At 36.7% G+C, this 23,419-nt stretch overlaps 1 long non-coding RNA gene across 1 annotated transcript in view; it reads left to right on the top strand.

The window, feature by feature from the left end:
- Nucleotides 1–23,419, top strand: part of LOC141380639 (uncharacterized) — a 142,801-nt gene that overhangs the window by 68,485 nt on the left and 50,897 nt on the right. The window lies entirely within an intron of this gene.

Here is a 23,419-nt window from a genome sequence, read left to right as displayed (position 1 = left end):
TTTCAAGAACATTTAAACCTTAAAATATTTAATGACTTGGTAAGAATGCTTAAACATTAAGAATGAATTGCTTAGTTAGCAGAGGGAACAATATTTACCTCGTGGATGTGGCAGTGTATGAATTAGCAATCAGTCTATTCAATAAATGAAGTTAAGACATCAATCAAGACGTCTTTCAAATTAATTGTGTCTGAAAAAAAAAAACATGCGCATGATCGCCCACTGAAGCTAAGCAGAGCTGTGCCCGGTCAGAACCTAGACGGTAGACCACATAGGAATGCTAGGTTGCTGCCTGAAGTGGTGTAAGTGAAACCAGCAGGGGGCACTTATCCTGCAGTCTGTGTGGGTCATAATGCCCCAGTATAGTTGTAACGAGGAGACTGACACGGAGGGATCCATTATGCAGTATTTATTAATCACAACTTCACTCAAACACACAATATGCACCTGAGTGCACACACACATCCACAGTAGTAGTAAGGGTATCAAGAATGATGATGAACAGACACAGAGTGAGTTACCAGGCATGAGTGGAGGGTAATGAGCGAGAATCAGAGTCCGTGTATCAGGCTTGGGTCGAGGGCAGGTAGCGAGTATCAGAGTCCGTATATCAGGCGTGGGTTGTGGGCAGGCAGAGAGAATCAGAGTCCGTATATCAGGCGTGGGTCGTGGGCAGGCAGAAGGCGAAGCAAAGTAAGAGACAGGCTGGAGTCGTACACAAGAGATCAGGCTGGGACTAATGCTCAGTAATGCTGGCCGCGGCTGAACAAGACTTCGCACTGACTGAGTGTTTGAGTGCGGCTTATATGAGGTACGTGGGTCGTTAACAAGATTCAGATCAGGTGTATGCGCAATCAGTGTAGATGGATGATGTAATGCTAAAAGCCCGGAGATGGCGGCCTCTGCTGGCCAGCGAGGGGAATGACCGGGACCGAGTCGGTGACAATAGTGATGTGGACTCTATACTGCTTAGTGATTATACAGCTCTTTTATTATCAGCTGTCAGTCAGCACCCACTCTTTTTTTTCCTGGTCATTGCATCTTCGCCATGTGCTGTGTAAATGCAGACAATCAGATATGAGTCACTTTTTAAAGATAATGTAGGCAGGTCAGCAAAAAAGTTGGATAGTCGGAATTGACCATCAAGATCTACAGTACAGTAAATGCAGTCTTAAAAGATTCGGTTAAAAAGAATGATTCATTCATGATCAGCATCACTAATACAGAAATAGAACCCATTGTTTTAAAGCAACAGCAAGGATGACTGGAGGAGGACCGGTGTCCTGACATTTTATTCTATCCATCAGACTATGCTACCAACCACTTTATTTGAATGGTTTTGAGGTTGAGGTTAGGGACTATGTAAGGGCGTTGTTACAGCTTCATATCACACTACTCCACATTAAAATTTACACTGATAGCAAAATCTAATGGGTAGCATGTTGCATCATCAAAATGTGCTAACTACTTTTTGAAAGGGAGGTAGGACAATCTGACAAGGTAAGACAAAAGAACCACGGCTTGATCACGCCAATGGTATCAGGATTACAGACTCTGAAGCCGCCTTTCCACTGCACACGACATTTGGACACGACTGTCAGAATACGCCCCCTTGTGGCAGTCGCACAATGTAAAAGCAGTTATCTGTGGTTGGTTAAATGAATGAATGAATACTAAAAATTTAGGCCGCAAAAAATATTGGAGGGAATGTGAAGATAACATAAAACATTAACTTTTTATTACTTTATTACTTACATTTATGAATAGAATATATATATATATATATATATATATATATATATATATATATATATATATATATATATATATATACTTTTTTGATTCAAAGAATAACCAAATGAAGTCCTATTTCTCATCTCGCGCACACGGACCTGCTTGAACAACACTGGAAAATATCACATCCGGTCGGCTGGTCGCAGACGGTCTAGTCGCAGGAGTTAAAATATTTCAACGGATCCGCATCTCAATTCGGATCTGAATTTTCCACATACGGAAATGATCGGAACTCCAAGAAGCTCCTGGACTATTCTCCATTGGAAATGAATGACTTCCAGTCTGTTGCTTGTCGTGTGCAGTGGAAACGAGGCTTGAAGTGCCATACGGGTCAAAGACCTGCAGCGCAAATTTAATACATTTAATTCTAAAAGACACACCGCATATTAAATACATTTATAAAGACAATAACGAACAACGTTTTTGCTATATGTCCAGTTAGTTTCAGTTAGTTTTGTATCTATGCAAAACAGTTTCAGTTAATTCTAGGTTTTTTTTAAAAAACTCTTATTTTTTTTATTTCAGATAATGATAATAAGTGTTTCTTTTTTTTTTATTCTAGTTTTAATTTGATTTGTTCGTTTTCATACACTGTAACCTTGCAGCCTATTTGTAGTTTCTGCAAGAGAGTGCCCTCTGGTCTACGGATGAGTTTTCCTAGTGATCACAGAGCCATGCTTTCCTGACAAGATGTGCTTGACAATCAAATCGTTTGATGCATCGCAATTTCATTTTGACTTATCGTGAAGCCCTAATTCTAACTCACTTTCAAAAATTAGCCTAATGGAGAGCATAATGTAATTATACATATGCATTTTGCACCGACCTTTCCTTCATTCATTCATTCAAGTTCTTTTCAGCGCTGTCCCTTTATTAATCTGGGCTCACCACAACAGAATGAACCGCCAACTTATCCAGCATATGTTTTACGCAGAGCACGCCCTTCCAGCTGCAACTCATCACTGGGAAACAACACATTCAATCACACACATACACTGCAGCCAATTTAGCTTACCCAATTCACCTGTAATGCATGACTTGTGGGGAAAACTGGAGCACCCGGAGGAAGCCCACACCAACATGGAAAAAAACCTGCAAACACCACACAGAAATGCCAGCTGACACAGCCGAGGCTCGAACATGCTGTGAGGCGATTGTGCTACCCACTGCGCCACTGTGTTGCCCTAGCATGGACCTGATTTATAAAATTGTTCATCCACTTGCCATTTTTTTCCATTTATAGCATGTAGCACTTAGAAACAAACATAGGCCTTTATCTTCATTCTCAAAAGGAATGCTAAATGAGAAATTATAAATGTGGATCAAGTGCTGACATATTGTACAGTGCAAACTTAATTTGCATAATTATTCATCCACCCATCAGACATCAATGTGTCTCATTATAACATCTTTTACATATAAAACATCTTAAAGAAATCACATTCAAGAAGGAACCAAATGGAAAATAAATTACGTAATAAAGCAAATCTTGTTCTGACTTATATAATGCAGATGTTTATTTATATAATTATTCGTTCACCTGCAATATGTCTGCATAGATTTGAGTAATTGCTTATCAAAACAACTTTTTTCTTATAACATTAAAGTAACATGTATCTAGTGCTGGTATTTATAATGTGTGGATCTGATTTGTGTAATTTATTCACATGGATTTTTTTTTCTGTTTATAGCACTGTAGCGCTCATAAAAAAATATAATAATAAAACAAGTACACTACAAACTTACCTTCAAAAATAAACTAAAGGGAGATCAAAAGGAGGGATTAACCTAAACATTTTTAAATCAAAATGATGAATTATAAATAACAAATCTTGACATTATCTTTAGTGGATTTGATTGAATTTTGTTTGTTTGTGTGTTTTTAGCCTGTTAGCTCTCATAGAAACAAGCACACATCTGAAAGAATGCCAATTTGCTTTCAAAAATAAAAACAAAAGGAGATAGAAAAGGAGAAATTATACATAAGTATGTGTCTAGTGCTGATATTTATCTAGTGTGGCTTGAGTTTTATAATTATTCATAAGCCATTTCCCCCTTTTCAGTAAATAGCATTAGGAAGTTAGCGCTTACATGCACACACATCTTAAAGAATGCTAAGTCGCTTTGAAAAATAAACTAAAAGGATGACAAAAGAAGTGATTATAAAGACTTTGATTCATTCAGAGCTCTCGGATGCCTTATTTTCAGCTATTTATTCATAATTACAGCTGAATTGCGGGATAAAAAAAAATGTTGCATCTTTGTTACTGCAGCCCACTTGCTGCCTTTTTATTTTGCACAAAGCCGCTTTGATTTCCGTTTTACACATGGGAGTGTGTGTGTCATAATTAAATCCATATTAAATATATTCAGCATGTTCACACATTCATAGATGAGGCTTAATTTATTCAACACAGGTTAAGACTCTGCACAGCATTACAAGACCCGTTGGAGTTAATGTGTGAGAGAGACATTGCTAATGAAAATATTCACAAATTCTCTGTAATTGGACCTGCTGTCTAATGCAATTAAACATGCTTTTTGTTTGCATTTAGATCTTTAAATAAATAAATAAATAATATGTTATGGCTTTAGTGCTTATACAAACCAGCAATTTTTTTGCTTTAATTATTTAAATTTTTTTTAATTTTCTTTTTATCTGATTTCTTGAGAACACTTTAGTTTGTCACAATTAATGCTATTTTACTACTCACTTATTACATGCCTATTATTGAAGTATTACCTTTTTAGTCCTTATAAAGTCTAATAAAGAATACGATTTTATTCTACAGGGAGGCCCATTTACATGGATACATCTTAATAACATGGGAATGGTTATGGAGTCAGAAAAGACTCAAAAGTAATTCACGCAAAAGACACGATGTACACATGCGTAGCCAAATTCACGTGCATAAAACATTTATTTATATTCACAAAAAAATTTCACGTGCACAGAATAAAAATGCATTTTCATAAAATACGTTTCACAAATGCAAAACACAATTTTCAAATGTATAAGAGTGTACAAAAAGTTTTGAATGTTTAAAACTTGCGAGTTCATCCTGAATGAGAATGTGCAATTCCTCTTTCACGTACGAATCCCCCCTGGATACGTGTGTGTGTATTTTTGAGACTTTTCTGCCAGAAGCAGGGCAACTCGTAGGTTGCATTGACAATGCAACTCAAGAGGGTTGCATTGACAATCCAACACTATGGGCAGCACATTGGATACATTTTAAAAGTGGTCAAAAACTTGTAAATAACTCATGAAAGAATAAATTTAAGTTAAAACCAAGCACACCATTGTTTTTCTTGTTGAATTCCCAATAAGTTTGATGTGTCAAATGATCCTGTTCCTATTGAAAAAACAAAAGTTGGACCCAAGCTGGCTGACTTTAAAATGGCCACCATGGTCACCACCCATCTTAAAAAGTTTGCCCCCTCAAATATACTAATGTGCCAAAAACAAGTCAATAATATAATCAACCATTCCCATTTTATTGGTGTATCCACATAAGTGTCCCACCCTGTACATCAGTACTCAAAACCTAAACCCAACTTTCACCTTACTAACTATTAATAAGCAGCTAATTAGCTATTTATTGAGCTAATAGTCTAAGTTAATGGTTCATTAATATAATGAATTTTGACTTGAAATAAAATGTTACTGTTTTCTCAGACCAATTTATACTGTCTGCAACTTATTCATGCATTCATTCATTTTCTTTTCGGCTTAGTCCTTTTAGTAATCCAAGGTAGTGGTCTGCATTCCCGCGGGCGCCGCAGGACCCGACCAGATTTCTGCGGCGCGGGAATAAATTTCCGAATAAATCGCGGGAGCGGTCGGTAACAGGTTTAATTTGGGACGGGAGCGGGCTGTCTAGCAATATCGCAGATATTGCTATGCGAATGAGAGAGAGAGAGAGAGAGAGAGAGAGCTTTGCCTGTGTGTGTGCTTGGTGCTTGTGTGTGTGTATGTTAGTGCACGCACGCGCGAATGAGAGAGAGAGAGCTTTCCCAGATAGCAAAATACACTTGGGCCAGTTCCGGCTAGATTCTCGCCTGCCGGAGACTTACCACTCAGCCTGGCTCCGGCTGCCGGACTCCGGATGCTTGTGGACTCACTGCCCGATTCCGGCCCGAATCAATCGGGCCAGATGCGGCGGCCGTAAGCGAGCCGACGCTGCCGCATCCGCGCCAGAATCGGCCCGAGGGTAATGTCCTTTTGGTATTACATTGGTACTTGATACATGGTACCACAAGCCTTTGAGTTGATATAACAGCAAACGCCTGTGTGTATGCTTGGTGCTTGTGTGTGTGTTAGTGCGCGTATGAGAGAGAGAGATTTGTCTGTGTGTGTGTGCTTGGTGCTGTGTGTGTGTGTTTGTACAGACAGCTTGGCTGTCTGGACTTTATAGCTGGGGGATTTTCGGTTTTGTTCTCCCCCTCTTTAGCGGGATATGCGCGGCGGCCAAAAAACGGGGCGGGTCGGGCAGCGGGACAATAAATTCTTAATATAAGCGGGAGCGGTCGGGTTCGGGCTAAAACCTGGCGGGTGTGGGCGGAGCGGGATTCAAAATTTAGTCCCGCGCAGATCTCTAATCCAAGGTCACCACAGCAGAAGGAACCGTTAACTTATCCAGCACGTTTTTATGAAGCGGATGCCCTTCCAGCCGCAACCCATCTCTGGGAAACATCCACACACACACACTCATTACCACACACACTCATACATACGGACAATTTAGCCTACTCAATTCACCTGTACCACATGTCTTTGGACCGTGGGGGAAACAGAAGCACCCGGAGAAAACCCACGCGAACGCAAGGAGAACATGCAAACTCCACACAGAATCGCAGAGGCTTGAACCAGCGACCTTCCTGTTGTGAGGCGACAGCACTACCTACTGCGCCACTGCGTCGCCCTCTGTCTGCAACTGCACAATCATAATATAAAGAATAAGACACAACAAAATGTCTTTCTGTCCATGCACTGAAGTTTTGTAACAAAAGTACATCCATTTCATTGGCTGATTAGATGCTTGACTGATGTTTCCTCTGTTTGTCCAGATATTAATCAGTGCTTTGAGTCTGCAGGGATGAAAATGAAGCATTAAATCTGCCTGTCTGTTCTTCCATATTTGAAATCCACAAAAAAAGCCTGATTTTCAATTAAACTATGTAAAACAAATGTGAGCTGGACATAAAAATTGCCTTTGTCCCTTTTAAAAGCAGCCAGTAAACTTAATTTGCAATAGGAGAAAAAAAACAGTGTTGTGCATGATGAGTCATATTTAATTTAATTAAATCTGTGAAGAGAGACATTAAAGTACTGCTCAAACCTGCACACTAGCACGGTGACATACTTTTTAAAAAGTACTCATATTTAAAAATAAAATAATATTCTTCAATGAAAACAGTAAACGCTAATGCCGTTAGTTAAATTCTGACTTACTTAAAAAGGAGCTAAAGGAATAGTTCACCTCCCTCAACAATTAATAATAAAAATGTCTTTAATTTACTTAAGAGTTGGAAAAAAAATAAACTAAATACTAAAGTAATAGCTGTGGATTCTGGTGTCACATTGCTAATCTTATGAATTGAAGTGTTCTGCAACAGAAACTGAACATTATTTAAGGTATTATCACTTCAAATTGACAGTAACAGCACTTTTCCTTTTTTATTTTATAATTATTCTCCATCAAATGTACTCTAAATATAATGTCACTACCTTCACAAGGACATGTGCTTAGTGTGTGCGTGTGTGTGTGTGTGTAGATGTGAGTGCTCATTTGCGTATTGCTCAGTTTGCGATGCAGTTTGCGAATGTTCGTTTGAGCGATGGATTTGGGAAATGGCAAATCAATTCACTACATTTGTAACGACAGAACTTGCGACCTTAGTTGGCTAACCGTGGGTTTGGGAAATGCACTTCTGATTTATGGCTTCACTTTCACATGTCTTTTGATTCTCAACTCGTTTCCTTATTACATAAATAAGGGTTAATATGAATAATCACTAAACCAGTGGCGTAGCGCAAAATGCGGAGGCCCCCCTGCAGGGATCACCGATGGGGCCCCCAAGTTGAAGCCGGGGGGGGGGGGTGGATATACACATATACACATAGATATACACATATATCTATGATCGGGAGTTTTCCTAGATGTTAGTATGCATTTTTTTTTAATTATGAAAATTTTTCTACATTGATGGATCACTTATCGCACGGGCATTCCTGACAAAAAGCTTGTGTTTGTGTGTATGGAAATGTACTATTCACTCTCCCTGTTAAATTTGATCTAATCATGTGCTGAAATACAGCTCCTCTTCTGCTTTCACTTCTCATACTGACGGAGGGAGCGATTCGTTTGTGAATGAAACTCCATTATGAACGACTCGTTCGCTAGCCGACAATAATACAAGTTTCTGGCAGTGCAGCATCTCTTTGTCATATTTCTTTTGCATTAATGCTGATTTATTCAACCAACCTAGCATAAACCGAGTGTTTAGTGCGAGTTGGTGCTACTTTGCCTTATGGTGAATGCAGTAAATGACTATAGCTATTATCAATAACGTGACCTGTTTAGCACAAATTTCAAAACATACAAAAACGTAAAAAACTTAATCCTATGAAATGTTCTGCCTTTGTGCTTTGTTTTCTTTGTTTTCTCGTTAATACACTCGTAGACAGCGCTTAAGTCGAGCATCTTCACGTAATAACACTGTCCTGACTAGTGCGGTTGAATGACATTTGTCCTGGGAGCACTGTACCAATGTGGCGGCGCTATTGCACATGCTCAGGGTCCCTATGCGATATCTAGTGTATATATATCTATGTCACAAATTGAGGAGCGGGGAAAGGAGGCGGGGTGGCGTGACAACGCGGGGAATCCTTAACAAACTGAGGAGCGATCACAAACCGAAAGTGGCGAGAGCGTCAAAGTAGCCAGAAGTCATTCATTTTTAACGAGAACTGGCGGCGAGAAACGGCGGCGCGTCTTCATTGGCTATGACGCGGTTCGGCGGCAAGCAATCAGAATGAAGTAGTCCACCGCTTGAGCGGAATTCAGAGAACACAGACCTGTAAACTTTGGTTCCGGCCACAGTTGTTCCCAAGAGTTTGATTATTGCGGTTCCTGGATTTTCAATTATTAAAAATCGCGACGACGTTGGGCCCCCTAATCACGCGGGGCCCCCCCGCGGTGCGTGCCCTGCGGGCCCGTCCGCTACGCCACTGCACTAAACACCATGTTTCGACACATGTATTTGCCGGCAGCTAGCTCTCTGCAACTCTCACCACTGAAGCTAAGCAGGGCTGCACCCAGTCAGTACCTGAATGGGAGACCACATGGGAAAGCTATGTTGCTGCCTGAAGTGGTGTTAGTGAGACCAGCAGGGGGCGCCCAACCTGCGGTCTGTGTGGGTCCTATTTCCCCAGTATAGTGAGGTCCTGACTCTCAGTAGTCATTAAAAATCCCAGGATGTCCTTCAAAAAAGAGTAGGGGTTTAACCCCGGCATCCTGGCCAAATCTGCCCACTGGCCTCTGTCTATCAAGATCTCCAAACCCTCCCCATATCATAATTGACTTCAACAGTCTATCTCCTCTCCACCAATCAGCTGGTGTGTGGTGTGTGGTCTGGTGCAAAATGACTGCCGTCGTGTCATCCAGGTGGATGCTGCACACTGGTGGTGGATGAGGAGATTCCTCCCTATGTGTTAAGTGCTTTGAGTGCCCAGAAAAGCAGTATATAAATGTAAGGAATTATTATTATTTATTATTATTATTATTATTATTATTATTATTATTATTATTATTATTATTATTATCATTATTAAATAGCTCATCTTAAGCTGACTTTAATGTGTGTGCTCTCCTCGTCTCAGAGACTGACCTGAGCGCATGCACACAACAGCGTGCGATCTCTTTCGTGCTTTTGAAAATATGAATGATTTGAATGTACATCAATGAATCATGCGCAACCCGTGCTGAAAAAAGTTACATTACAGTACATGCTTTTAGTCATCTTCATGTGAAACTGAGCTTTGCAGAGCAACATATGTGTATAACTGGAAAGGGACCAGTGTATGATGCAATAATCGTTTTTTATATGAATGTTTTTTTCATAATTGTTCGAAGCCAAAATTGAAATTAAAACTGAATTTCGATTAATTTCACAGTCCTAATACAACACAGAGTAAATTGAAGACCAGTCACATTTGATATTTTTTTCTCTGCTTCATCCGCTCTCTGTCAATGTGCAGTGGTCAGGGAAAACCAGCTCAATTGCATTTAAAGGCACAGACATCTAAAATTCCCTCTGACCCAAGCATTTACATTTTCAGCCGGGTGTAATAAATGATCTGACAGCTACTTTAAGCTGAAACTTCACAGGCACAGTGTGGAAAGTCCAAAAGCTTATTTTTACATCTTGTAAAAAGGGACATAATAGGAGCTCTTTAAATTACTGTCATTAAATGAATACCTGACAAAAACCTTTTCAGCTGAACAGCGTTCTGCTTTTTCGTACATCACCCTATTTAGTTTTCATTCAAACCTCCATCTCATTCTCAATTTCGTGTCCTCACAGGACTGAGAGCAAGAGCATGAATGGATCTGAAGTGAAAGAAAAGCTGTCGGCCTAATGTGAGAGATGAATCGAAATATTCCTGTGTGAGGGTCGACCAAGGTGATCTCTTGCTCTTTAAAGTGTGTGGCAGCTGCACTTAGTCATGTAGATCAGGCTGGAAAAAAATGCTATTTATGAAAATGTGCAGTGAATATCACACATAAACAACATGTTTTAAGGCTTTAAGTACACTGCGCAAAAACATAATATAATCTCTTTGAAATACTGTTCAAACTTTTTTTTTTCTTTTTTTTGATGAAATCTCATTTAAGCAAAACTAATACATTAAAGCTGCGTCCAAAATCGCATACTTATGCACTATTCTACGCCATTTTGTAGTATAAATAGTGTAAATAGTGCGTTCACACTGAAAACTCTAAAAATAATAAGTGCACTTTAATTACCCGGATGATGCACTAATTCAGCCATTAAAATGAAGTGTGGAATGATGGACACTTCACGCACTCAACGACCGCAGGTTTGCTTATGTATCGGAAGGGGCGGAGCTATCGGACGCACATGTTGGATAACTTTATTTAATTTGCATGGTGAAAGCAAAATTCTCCTACGAGAGTGATTATAGCGCCTCCTGATGGTGAATGCAGTTATACTTATGGCAGGTATTATTTGATAATTCGGTCATTTATTTCACTGATTTGGCAACCGCCAAGCATCATCAGGGAAACAATTTGAATTTGCGCTTAGTAAAAAAACATTAGTGTGCCATTTGACAACACTACATACATATACTATCCTGTTGAGTGTGTAAGTGCATAAGAACATGAGTGCATAGTGTATAGTGTGCCATTTGGGACGCAGCTTAAGAAATGTATTAGTTGTATTATTATCTCATATTTAAGCTAAGTTTTGTCACGGTTTTTGGGTCTGTGTGTCGTCAGTGTTGGATAGGTTACTTTAGAAATATAATAGATTACATATTAAAAATTATCCTATTTAAAAATTTATAAGTAGTCTACCTTTTTTGATTACTTTAAAAAAGTAAAGTAACAAATGGATATTTTCAACTAAATTATTTTCAAGCATTTATACCAGGCAGGTATGACCTTACAGTAGCACTCTGTTTACTGTTAAAATTTCAAAATCTTTCATCACTTGATTTAACAATGTATGAAGAACAAACCCCTGGACACAAATACAGGGTGTGTAACAGAGTAGCATGCACATAAATGAGCTATAACATACTAACAAACATGAAGGGAAATAACGTGGTATAAATAGGAAGAAGGGAAACGAGAGACAGGTGAAACAAGTTAGGTCAAATGACCTGTGCTTCTGTACTTGCAAAAAAAAAGTAGATGATAAGAGGTATTCTGTAAAATACAAGGTGACAGGGATAGTTATAAATTATTGCCATGGCAAAAAATGTAAAAATCAATTATCTGTTACTTACAACTTGATTTGAGTTGTAAAATATTGTAAAAGATATACAGATTTTCACTGCTCTTATTTTCAAAGCTTATGAGCTTCTCATATATATAAAGTGTTTGTCCTGATATTGTTTTTAAAACCTTAATTAGAAACCTGAACAGCTTGTCCTTTATCCAAGAATGCATTAACCAGTCAACAACTAAGGCCTTTGCTCACTCCTGTTTAGATCTTTGTATTTCACACCCACTGTCAGTAATTGTTTTATATGAATTGGATTCTGAAATCTGATCCCTGATGAGCATTAATGTAATATTTGTTCAGCTCAGGTGTATATAGTAAATACTGCAGGATTACTGATTTTAATTTCCCGGGATGCTCAATGGAGGCGTGAGTGGCTTGTTGCAATGTTTTTCTATGCAGGATTACATTCAGGAGGAGGTTGTTGTTTAGATAGTCGAATGTTTTTATAGATGAAGCTGAATTTACCAAGCAAGTAAAAATGAATGATGCAGACCTAGTGTGCCCTGGAGATCTTCTGTTTATTGCCTTTATGAGTGCAGGATTATAGGGAGAAATGACAGCAGGTGGTGGGAATCTGAAATCTTTTAAAAGAGGTCCATATATTTGAGATATGTGTGTACTGTGTTTTGAAACAAAACAGATCTTTTGTTATTCTTATAACACATGCATGTGACATGATGGGCTGAGGCAATGGCTAACTGAATTATTTTGAGCTTGTGTGATTTTAATAAATAACATAAACATACCAACAGACAGTGTTGTGATAACACATTACAAGTGACACGAGCAGGGCTGCCCGTGGGATAGGCAGTAGGCAAATGCTAAGGGCGCTGTACATCCAGGGGGGCACCAGAAATGAGGGAAGAAAAAGGCAACTTTCACTATTCTTAAAACTAGTTGATATTATGACTTATAAAATAATATGCCCACATTCATTTAACTGCAAAGTGAAAAGCCTATTAAGTAGTAGTATTATTAAATAATGCTAATATAGCCTAATCACCCAAGACACCTCCCCATTTGAATAATTAGACTTTACCTGCTACACGTTGTTTGATTTTTTTATTGGTCAACAAGCTGAACATGTCAAAATGCCCCAAACTGCCTGGTGTGCAAGGGAGGCAAAAAGGAAAAGGAAGAAAAACGCGACAAAGACAAAGGTAATGTTACGAAAAAGATTATTATTTTGCTGTATTCAAGTGATGATTGATAACGCCATTAACAATTAGCATGACACATACCTGAACCTTTTAATTTCTCCATATTTCCCCCGTATGTTTAATCTTTATATGAAAAGTGAAAGTAGCAGTATAGAGCCAATCTCAAATGTGATAAAATTGCAAGACTTGCTCAAGATAATTAGCTACACTGTAAAAAAAAACCTAATTTTACAGAAAATATCCTTAAATTTTTTACAGTAATTTTTGCCATTTCACATTATATTCAAAACTTAGTAAAATTACAACCAATCTCTCTAAATTAACCGTTTGACTTTCATTTTAGGTACTTTATTATTAAAGACAAATTACTGACATTTGTGTTTTTTATACAGGGAAATTACAGTATTATTTATACAGTATTTTTTTTTTGTTATTTAAAATTATATTCAAAAGTTCGTAAAAATCACAAACATTATCTGTAAATTAACGGCTTGACTGTTATTTTATGTACTATATAAGTAATGACAAATTACAGCAATTTGTCTGTTTTTTACAAAAAATTGACATATTATTTACAGTGTTTTTTGAACAGTGTTTTTTTAATTGTAATTACTTGCTCTGTAAAAAAAAATAATAATAATCGTAAAAAAAAGGTCAAATGACTGGCAGCTACGGCTGCCAAACAAAAACCATAAAATTAAGGTAAAATGTCCCTGTTGAAAAAAAGTGCAAAAAATAATAAATCTACAGATATTTTCATTAAAATGTTTACAGAGAAACACTGTTATTTTACAGACTTTTCCTAGAATATTACGATTAAATCTATTTAATAAAGTAACACACTAAGAGTGCTCACATACACCTGTTCCGGATTCCGCTGATTGCACACACACAGTCGGAGGATCGTGATGAACTGATTACATGCACTTTAAAAGCAGCACAGACGCAAGCACCAATTGTTTAGTCTTGTTATACTGCTACTGTGAACATTATGACGCGTTTCTCTTCTTTTGCCTTGCTTTGTTTGTTAATTATTTACGTTGTTTGCTGCCGGGACTGACCATTTGCCTGTTATTTGACCATGACTCTGGATTCCCTGCAAAATGTTACATCTGTTTGCCCCCTGTGTTGACTGTTGCTCGCCTTTGGATCTGCACTCATTTGTCAGGGTCCCCTTCACGTTACAGTTCTATTTCATTTAAGATCTGTAACTGAATCATTCCATGTAACTTAAACCTCTACATGTTTTACATAAACACTATTCAATAAAATGTAACAACTGTAATTTTAAAGTTGTGAGAATTTTAATCAGTTGTATCTCGTTTGTGTTTTTTTTCCAAAATTTTTTGATCCAAAATAAAACTGTTAAATTACGATCATGAGCATGTCTTGGCATGTTATTGAAGGTGTTTAATCGTAATGATTTTGGGAAAATTATTTTTAGTAACATTGTTTTCTCTTGAACTTTTAGTGCAGTCACTTTGTTGATGATGTTTGATTATAATAATCGAGGAAAAGTCTGTATAATAACAGTGTTTCTTCGTAAAACTCTTAGTGTACACCTTTATTGAAAGGATTTGATCGTAATAATCTAGGAAAAGTCTGTAAAATAACAATGTTTCTCTGTAAACATTTTAATAAAAATATCTGTAGATTTATTATTTTTTGCTCTTTATTTCAACAAAGACATTTTACCGTAATTTTATGGTTTTTGTTTGGCAGCCGTAGCTGCCAGTCATTTGACCTTTTTTTTTTACGATTTTTCTTACAGTGTATGCTTTTGCTTTATTTTAGCCTGAAAGCACGTTAAAATAAACATAATATATGCAGTTACTTCTTTCCATTAAAGTTGCGTCGATCGTCGCAACCTCTGAATTCAGTAACTGTATGCATGCTGACTGACGGACGCGCTCCGTATGATAAACTGTTCCCAGATCAGCTTCTCTACACGCCATTTATAGAGGAGCAAAGGATTGGGATACTTTGGTGATTCAGGTGTGTGTTTAAACAGACAAACACACTTAAAAAATATGTAAACATGTCCGTCCTGCGTGTTTTATTTTAAAAAATAAACCTTTATAGGTCTGTGCATTCTTAAAGTGATACCTCTGCTATCAAACAAAATACAATGAGAGATTAATTTGCTGCTCTACACTAAATCTAACACTAATAACTAACTTTAACCAATTTGCAAATACAATACAAAGTGAAGTAGGTTTTATAGCTTTATTTAATTTCTGTATGGGCCATTGATTTTAATAGGCTATACCTATTATTTTATTGTCAATAGTTTCTAATGTTTGCTATGTATTCTATCATTTAAACATATTTGTTGTCTCATATTTTTTTACATCCCAACGTTGACAGGTATGGCATAACATGGTTGCTAATCAATAAATAGCTATAGTGCTATATGTTAGTTTTAACATCAGCTAATGTTATTTTAAGGGCATAGATGTTATGGAAAATAGTAATAGTCATGTAACTACCCCCATCATTCCTTCCTCAAGCAAATGTATAAATATTAGATATATTTAGCAATAACATTAATTGCATTGGAGTATTTATCTGATGTTTTCCCAGCTTGTAATAGTCAATCAAAAAGCTATTTAGTTTCTTAGGAATATATGTACACTAGCAGTGGAATTCACTGCAATGTGACTGGGCGCCACCTGAAATCTTGCCTAGGGCGCCAAATTGGTTAGGGCCGGGCCTGGACATAAGTTATGTTATAATATTACTTTACAAATAAGGAGTAGAGTAACTAAAGTAACTTAAAGCACTACTTTAAAAAAAATTAAGTAATAATATTTTGCTTTTTATAAAATGTGCATGTTACTTAACATGTAATAGCAAGGACTAATAATTTATATATATATATATATATATATATATATATATATATATATATATATATATATATATATATATATATGTATATATATATATATATATATATATTGTCAGGGGTGGCAAGGAGGAGACAAACTCAGTATAGACAGAGTACACAAGTTTTATTTACAGGAGAGACACAAGGCAATACAGAAAGACGGTCCACACAATAGTGCAGGGTGATGGCAGGAGAACAGGCTGGTGAGGGATGGAAACTCAGGACTTCAGGATGATACAGATGGGAGATTCTTGTTGGAGTGGAAAAGGCTGGTCAGGAAAGGGGAAGTTATAAACTTCAGGACAAGCAGTCAGTAAGTAGCTAGCAGAACCTCAGGTTTGGGAAAGGGGTGACAAACAGATGGAATGTCAAGCCAAGGGGGGATCCAAACTAGCGGAGACTTAGGAGGCAATTGACACAAGCAACACAACAGGACTAGACAGCTGGAAAGACAAGAAAATCTAAAAGAAAAGCAAGCAAAAACAAAATAGAACAAAGTAAAAACAAGAACTACTTAATGGGGGAAAATAGAGCTCAAGAAGGCCGACTAAGTGGCGCAGTAGGTAGTGCTGTCCCCTCACAGCAAGAAGGTCGCTGGTTAGAATCTTGGCTCTGCTCAGTTGGCGTTTCTGTGTGGAGTTTGCATGTTCTCCCTGCGCTGCGTGGGTTTCCTCTGGGTGCTCCAGTTTCCCCCACAGTCCAAAGACATGCGGTACAGGTGAATTGGGTAGGCTAAATTGTCCGTAGTGTATGAGTGTGTGTATGAATGAGTGTGTGGATGTTTCCCAGATATGGGTTGCGGCTGGAAGGGCATCCACTGCGTAAAAACTTGCTGGATAAGTTGGCGGTTCATTTCGCTGTGGCGACCCCGGATTAATAAAATATATAAGCCGACAAGAAAAATGAATGAATAGAGCTCAAGAAATAAAATGAAACAAATAAGGCAGTAAATTAAACATCTAAATCTTTTTTTAAAAAAGGCCATAAGAAATAAGCTGCAGCTAGAAATTAAACCGAAAGCAAAACACAGCAAAAGGAACTAAAAATAAAGAACTAACAAAAGACTAGGGCTAGACTGAGACAAAGGATCAGGAAAATGGCAAGATCAAAACTTGAAATTAATTCTTGAACTATAAAAATGTAAATGACAGCAACTTTGCAGAGAGAAAAGAAAAAAGTATATATCAAAAGGGTAAATGAATTTGAGATAAAGATAAAAAAAGATTAAACTAGACTAAGACTAGACAAAAAAATAAAACTAGACTGTATAAAATATTTCAACTATCAAGCACACAAAAAGATAGTGTGACAAACCAGCAAGGACAAGGGGGAAATCAAAACAATATAAAGGTATAAAGGTGAACTTACTGTTAATAGACAAACAAGGACTAAACAGGGGACAAGGCATAGGAAAACAAGGAAGCAGGACAAGAGGAGCACATGGCCAACACAACAAAAGAGACAGCCATGTGCCGATACACAAAACAAATAAAGAGACATTAAACAGGACTGTAAGGTTTGAATTCTGACAAATATATTGTGATTTCCTTTTATTACTTAAATTAAATACCATCATCCTTTCTTTATCTGCCTCCCACCATCTTCTCCCAAGCGACTTAATTTCTTTTTACAACTCTGCAATCTGCTGTTGTCTCCTCGTGGATCTGCTAGTACTTTGACCTTATATCCCTCCTTTTGTCCAAATGTGTCAAGGCATACCTGATACAGAATTTGTACCATGACCTTGACTTTGTTAACTGCATCACCCTCCTGGATGTTATCAAGGGTAATGCTTAGGTCTTCATCCATTTGTGCACATCTTCCATGTGACTCTTCGTACAGATGTCAGTTGATCTTTCTTTTCCAAAGCTCAATATTTTTATTTATTTATTTTTTTTTGGATCATTTTCAAATCAAACTGGAGAATCGGATCATGTAATGCCCATAATATAACGTGAAAAAAATCGAGTTAGTTCTATACATGTGAACCCTACACTCTTAGGGTGCACTCAGACTACACTCAAAAATATATATTTATTTTCCTCGTTCAAACTACTTATTTAAAATGAGCTGAAAAAACGCAATTATTGAGATTTTATTGGAACAACTTATTTTTTTATGTTTAGTCCACATAAATTTGTTAAAAGTGTAACGTTAACTAAATTTGTGTTGGGGCAACATGAATGACATGAATCCTGCATTATTTACAGTGTAGGTACAGTTGCCATGAACAGTGCTGAAGTGCAATTGTCCCCTCTCTCCCGACAACCTGCACTCACACTGCAATGTGCCTATTAAACCTGAGCATGCTTACATCATCGATGATGCCTTTGTTCAGTTTAACACTTGCTTAGCACAGTACACACTCTCAGAAATAAAGGTACATGAGCTGTCACTGGGGTGGTACCTTTTCAATTGGTACACATTTGTACTTAAGATTCCATATTGGTACCTCAAGAGTATATATTAGTAATTTGAAGAGGAACACTTTTGTACTTTTTAGGTACTAATGGGCACCATTGAGGTATTAATATGGACCTTTTAGGTACAAATTTGCAACTGTTGAAAAGGTACCACCCCAGTGACTGCTCACATACCTTTATTTCTAAGAGTGTACAGATTGCCTTGGTTTTTATCGTTTAAGTTGTTCAGGATGTGGTGACAGTGAAATTATTTTGCTGAACAGATCCACATCTTTTGACGGTCATAACAGTCCTCGCACTGCACTTATTTGGAGGTTTGCTGAAAATGCAGCTGACGTGCAGCGAGGGGTTTGCATCTTTAATAAACAATGACAGTTTTATGTTCATTGAAATTTAAGATTGATTAACTCAATCCATATGAAACAGTTTCCTAAAATTGATGTCAGTTTCGTACTTTGCACTGTACACTACAAGCATACCACACCGAAGGCAAACTGAACCGTGCTCTGGCACCTCTTCCAACCAGGGCTGGGCCAACTGAACCACGCCTGGGCCTGATTTAGAGCACTCACACTTGCCAAACTAACCGGAAAACACGCTTGGACACGTTAAAAGTGTAACGTTAACTGAATTAGTGCTGAAGTGCAATTGTCCCCTCTCTCCCGACGACCTGCACTCTCTCTGCATTTTGCCTTTTAAACCTGAGCATGCTTACATCATCGATGATGCCTCTGTTCAGTTTAACACTTGCTTAGCACAGTACACACTCAGAAATAAAGGTACATGAGCTGTCACTGGGGTGGTACCTTTTCAATCGGTACACATTTGTACTTAAGATTCCATATTGGTACCTCAAGAGTATATATTAGTAATTTGAAGAGGAACACTTTTGTACTTTTTAGGTACTAATGGGCACCATTGAGGTATTAATATGGACCTTTTAGGTACAAATTTGCACCTTTTGAAAAGGTACCACCCCAGTGACTGCTCACATACCTTTATTTCTGAGAGTGTACAGATTGCCTTGGTTATATTGTTTTAGTCGTTCAGGATGTGGTGACAGTGAAAATATTTTGCTGAACAGATCCACATCTTTTGACAGTCATAACAGTCCTCGCACTGCACTTATAAGGAGGTTTGGTAAAAATGCAGCTGACGTGCAGCGAGGGGTTTGCATCTTTAATAAACAATGACAGTTTTATGTTCATTGAAATTAAAGATTGATTAACTCAATCCATATGAAACAGTTTCCTAAAATTAATGTCAGTTTCGTACTTTGCACTGTACACTACAAGCATACCACACCGAAGGCAAACTGAACCGTGCTCTGGCACCTCTTCCAACCAGGGCGGGGCCAACTGAACCACGCCTGGGCCTGAGTTAGAGCATTCACACTTGCCAAACTAACCGGAAAACACGCTTGGACACGTTAAAAGTGTAACGTTAACTGAATTAGTGCTGAAGTGCAATTGTCCCTTCTCTCCCGACGACCTGCACTCTCTCTGCATTTTGCCTTTTAAACCTGAGCATGCTTACGTCATCGATGATGCCTCTGTTCAGTTTAACACTTGCTTAGCACAGTACACACTCTCAGAAATAAAGGTACATGAGCTGTCACTGGGGTGGTACCTTTTCAATTGGTACACATTTGTACTTAAGATTCCATATTGGTACCTCAAGAGTATATATTAGTAATTTGAAGCGGAACACTTTTGTACTTTTTAGGTACTAATGGGCACCATTGAGGTATTAATATGGACCTTTTAGGTACAAATTTGCACCTTTTGAAAATGTACTACTCCAGTGACAGCTCACATACCTTTATTTCTGAGAGTGTACAGATTGCCTTGGTTATATTGTTTAAGTCGTTCAGGATGTGGTGACAGTGAAAATATATTGCTGAACAGATCCACATCTTTTGATGGGTATAACAGTCCTCACGCTGCACTCATTAGGAGGTTTGGTGAAAATGCAGCTGACGTGCAGTGAGGGGTTTGCATCTTTAATAAACTATGACAGTTTTATGTTCATTGAAATTTAAAATTGATTAACTAAATCCATATGAAACAGTTTCCTAAAAGTGATGTCGGTTTCATACTTCGCATTGTACACTACAAGCATACCACACCAAAGCCCAACTGAACCGTGAGTAAAAGGTTGATAAAATAAGTATACATTTTGGTACTTTCTAGGTTATAATAGGTACATTTAACATAATAAAGTTGGTTATGTGGGTACAAATGTGTATCCTTTAAAAAGGTCCAGCTTTTGTAACTTCATTTTCTGAGAACGTAGGTCTTTTAGACTTGTCCACAGTATCTGATTGCCAAGTAGTTCTGCTCTGTTTTTTTTTTCTCCAGCTCTGCATTAGGAGGTGAGTTGTTGTGCTGCACACCTGCTGAGAGTGAGATTAAAGTGTTCTGCTCTTCAGCCAGACCTCGGTGATCAGAGATAGGGAAAGGACTGCGGCCAGAACTACCTTCATCATTCATTAAATTAATGTCACACAGGACCTTTAATACTGTAACATTAGACATTTAAATGTTATAAACCCTTGCTATTGGTTATATTAGTATGATGAAGGATTTAAAGAGATGATAGATTTAGAGGGTGAGATATTTAAATCATACTATATCATGTCATTAATCATATTAGTATTCAGCATCAGAACTATAATAAAATACAATCATTTTTGGTTGTTTAACATAATTAAATACATGTTATACTGACAGCCTTAAAGAGGTTAAGTCACTCAAAAATGATATTCACATATCATTTAAATATCATTTGGATTCTTTTTTCTGTTAAACACAAAGTAGATATTTTGAAGAAAGTTGGTAATCAGTAACCAGTAGTGTAGTTGTCCAGCTATTTGTATGCATATTTATATATTTTTATTTATTTATTTTTAAAGCTGTTTAGATTTTAAATCATTTTATTTAAAAACAATGTTATGCACATACTGTTTGCTATATGAAATGCAAAATCTTTGAAACTAAATATCTTAAAATCATTCAGAATGCAGATAGAACCTTATAATTCCAAGGTGATGAAATGTCTTAATGAAAATGCCAATGTGTGCATATATTTTAAAAATGCACATAATAAACTTATGCAACTGAGTAGAATAAAAGTTTTATCCAATAAGACAGGATTTGGAGCCACATTGATGGAAACACATTTATTGAATAATTTCCAACATGCACATCTGAAAAAAGTGTAACAACAATAGGCAAATGATAACAAAAGGAGGCATTCTTTTACCAACTCATGGAATCACCACATTGCACAACATTTGGATTTTTGTTTGTCATACTAAAACGTCTTAGCCAAAAGTCCCTCATCAAAGTAGTTCAATATTATTACCACCCACCCAGAACTCTTGAGTGACTGCGCTCTCAAGCAGTGTTCATTGCATTTTGTTTTCATGTACTGAGGTGCAAGTAATGTATTACATGAGATGAAAAGGCTTGTACCATAGTAAATACCGCTAATCCATACTGCCAATTAATCTAGTTAATCTAACTACATCTAGTTGTTATATGTGCCATGTCATTGGACATTCTTTGAAATTATAATAATGACAGTATTAATAAAGTAGGCTAATTTGATGATAATAAAGTGGGAAGAGTAAGTTTGAGGTTAACAATTCTGTGTCTTGTTTGCAAAAAAACAATTAAGCTTTGTTTTGTTTTGTTTTTAGGTGATGCTTTTATTTTTATCTGGCAACGTATGCATTCTCAGCACTTAAACTGACAGACAACAATATAAATGAAGTATGTAAATATATATATATATATATATATATATATATATATATATATATATATATATATATATATATATATATATATATATATATATATATATTATATTATATTATATTATATCTGAAGAAACCACATATGATAAGACAGATGCAAAAATCATCTTGATATTAACTGTACAAAACTTTTAAATGCAGTCTACAGTATTATCCCTCATTCAACAAATCTGTCAAACAACATAAGTTAAAACACTGACCATGATGTATAGGCTGTGATTTTTCATCATGTTTAGTAATTATCTTACCATTTACTGTGGATGTCATGCTATTCTATGAAATAAACATTTAATTAAAAATTATTTAAAACTCAATTCCTGGAGGGCCGAAGCCCTGCACAGTTTAGTTCCAACCCTGTTCCAACACATGCTTTTCTTACTTAGATTTTTTTGTCTTGTTTCTAGTCCAAATATCTGAAAATTCCTAAATCAAGAAGAATTTTCTAGACAAGCAAAACATATTGTCTTGTTTTGAGAAATTATATGCCAAAAAATAAGTGAGTTTTTCCTTAAAACAAGCAAAATAATCTGCCAATGGGGTAAGCAAAATAATCTTACGTCTAAAGAAAAAACAAGATTAATTTGCTAACCCCATTGGCAGATTATTTTGCTGGTTTTAAGGAAAAACTCACTTATTATTGACATATTATTTCTCAAAACAAGACAATATGTTTTGCTTGTCTAGAAAATGCCTCTTGATATAAGAAATTTTAGACATTTAGACTAGTAAGGAGACAAAAAATCTAAGCAAGAAAAGCTCAATTAGTTTGTTCAGGTGTGTTTAATTAGGGTTGGAACTAAACTGTGCAGAGCTGTGGCCCTTTTGGAACTGAGTTTAACACCTGTGATGTAGAGCATTTGTCATTCATAGAGCAAATCTTATTAAATAATGAAAATACAGCAAAATATAAATATTTTACGTAGTATATACATTTTATATTTATAATCTTTACATTTCTTATAGCAAATTGCACTTTAATTCGTTTTTATTTAGCTTAAACTAAAGTGTTAATTAATACAATGATTAACAAACATGAATTCACAGATAATTAAGGTAGCCATTATTCACACATGAACTCTTGACTCATGTTGTAGTTAAAGTTTGTTCTTGATTAGCGCATGACTTAACTTATCATTAGTTTAAAACACATTTATTTTTAGTCTACATATTTGTACATCATTATTTATTCACTGTTATTGTAAAGTTTTAACCTTTTTTCGCGAATTTTAAATTGAGTTTGTGCAAAATGTATGCTTTCTAAAAGGCTTGTTTTGTCACTTCTGTCATATGT

Source organism: Danio rerio, chromosome 23, assembly GCF_052040795.2.
Source record: "Danio rerio strain M-AB ecotype USA chromosome 23, GRCz13ab, whole genome shotgun sequence".
Taxonomy (NCBI): Eukaryota; Metazoa; Chordata; class Actinopteri; order Cypriniformes; family Danionidae; genus Danio; species Danio rerio.
Note: the sequence above shows the minus strand (reverse complement) of the source record. Positions and strands in the feature narration are given on the sequence as shown.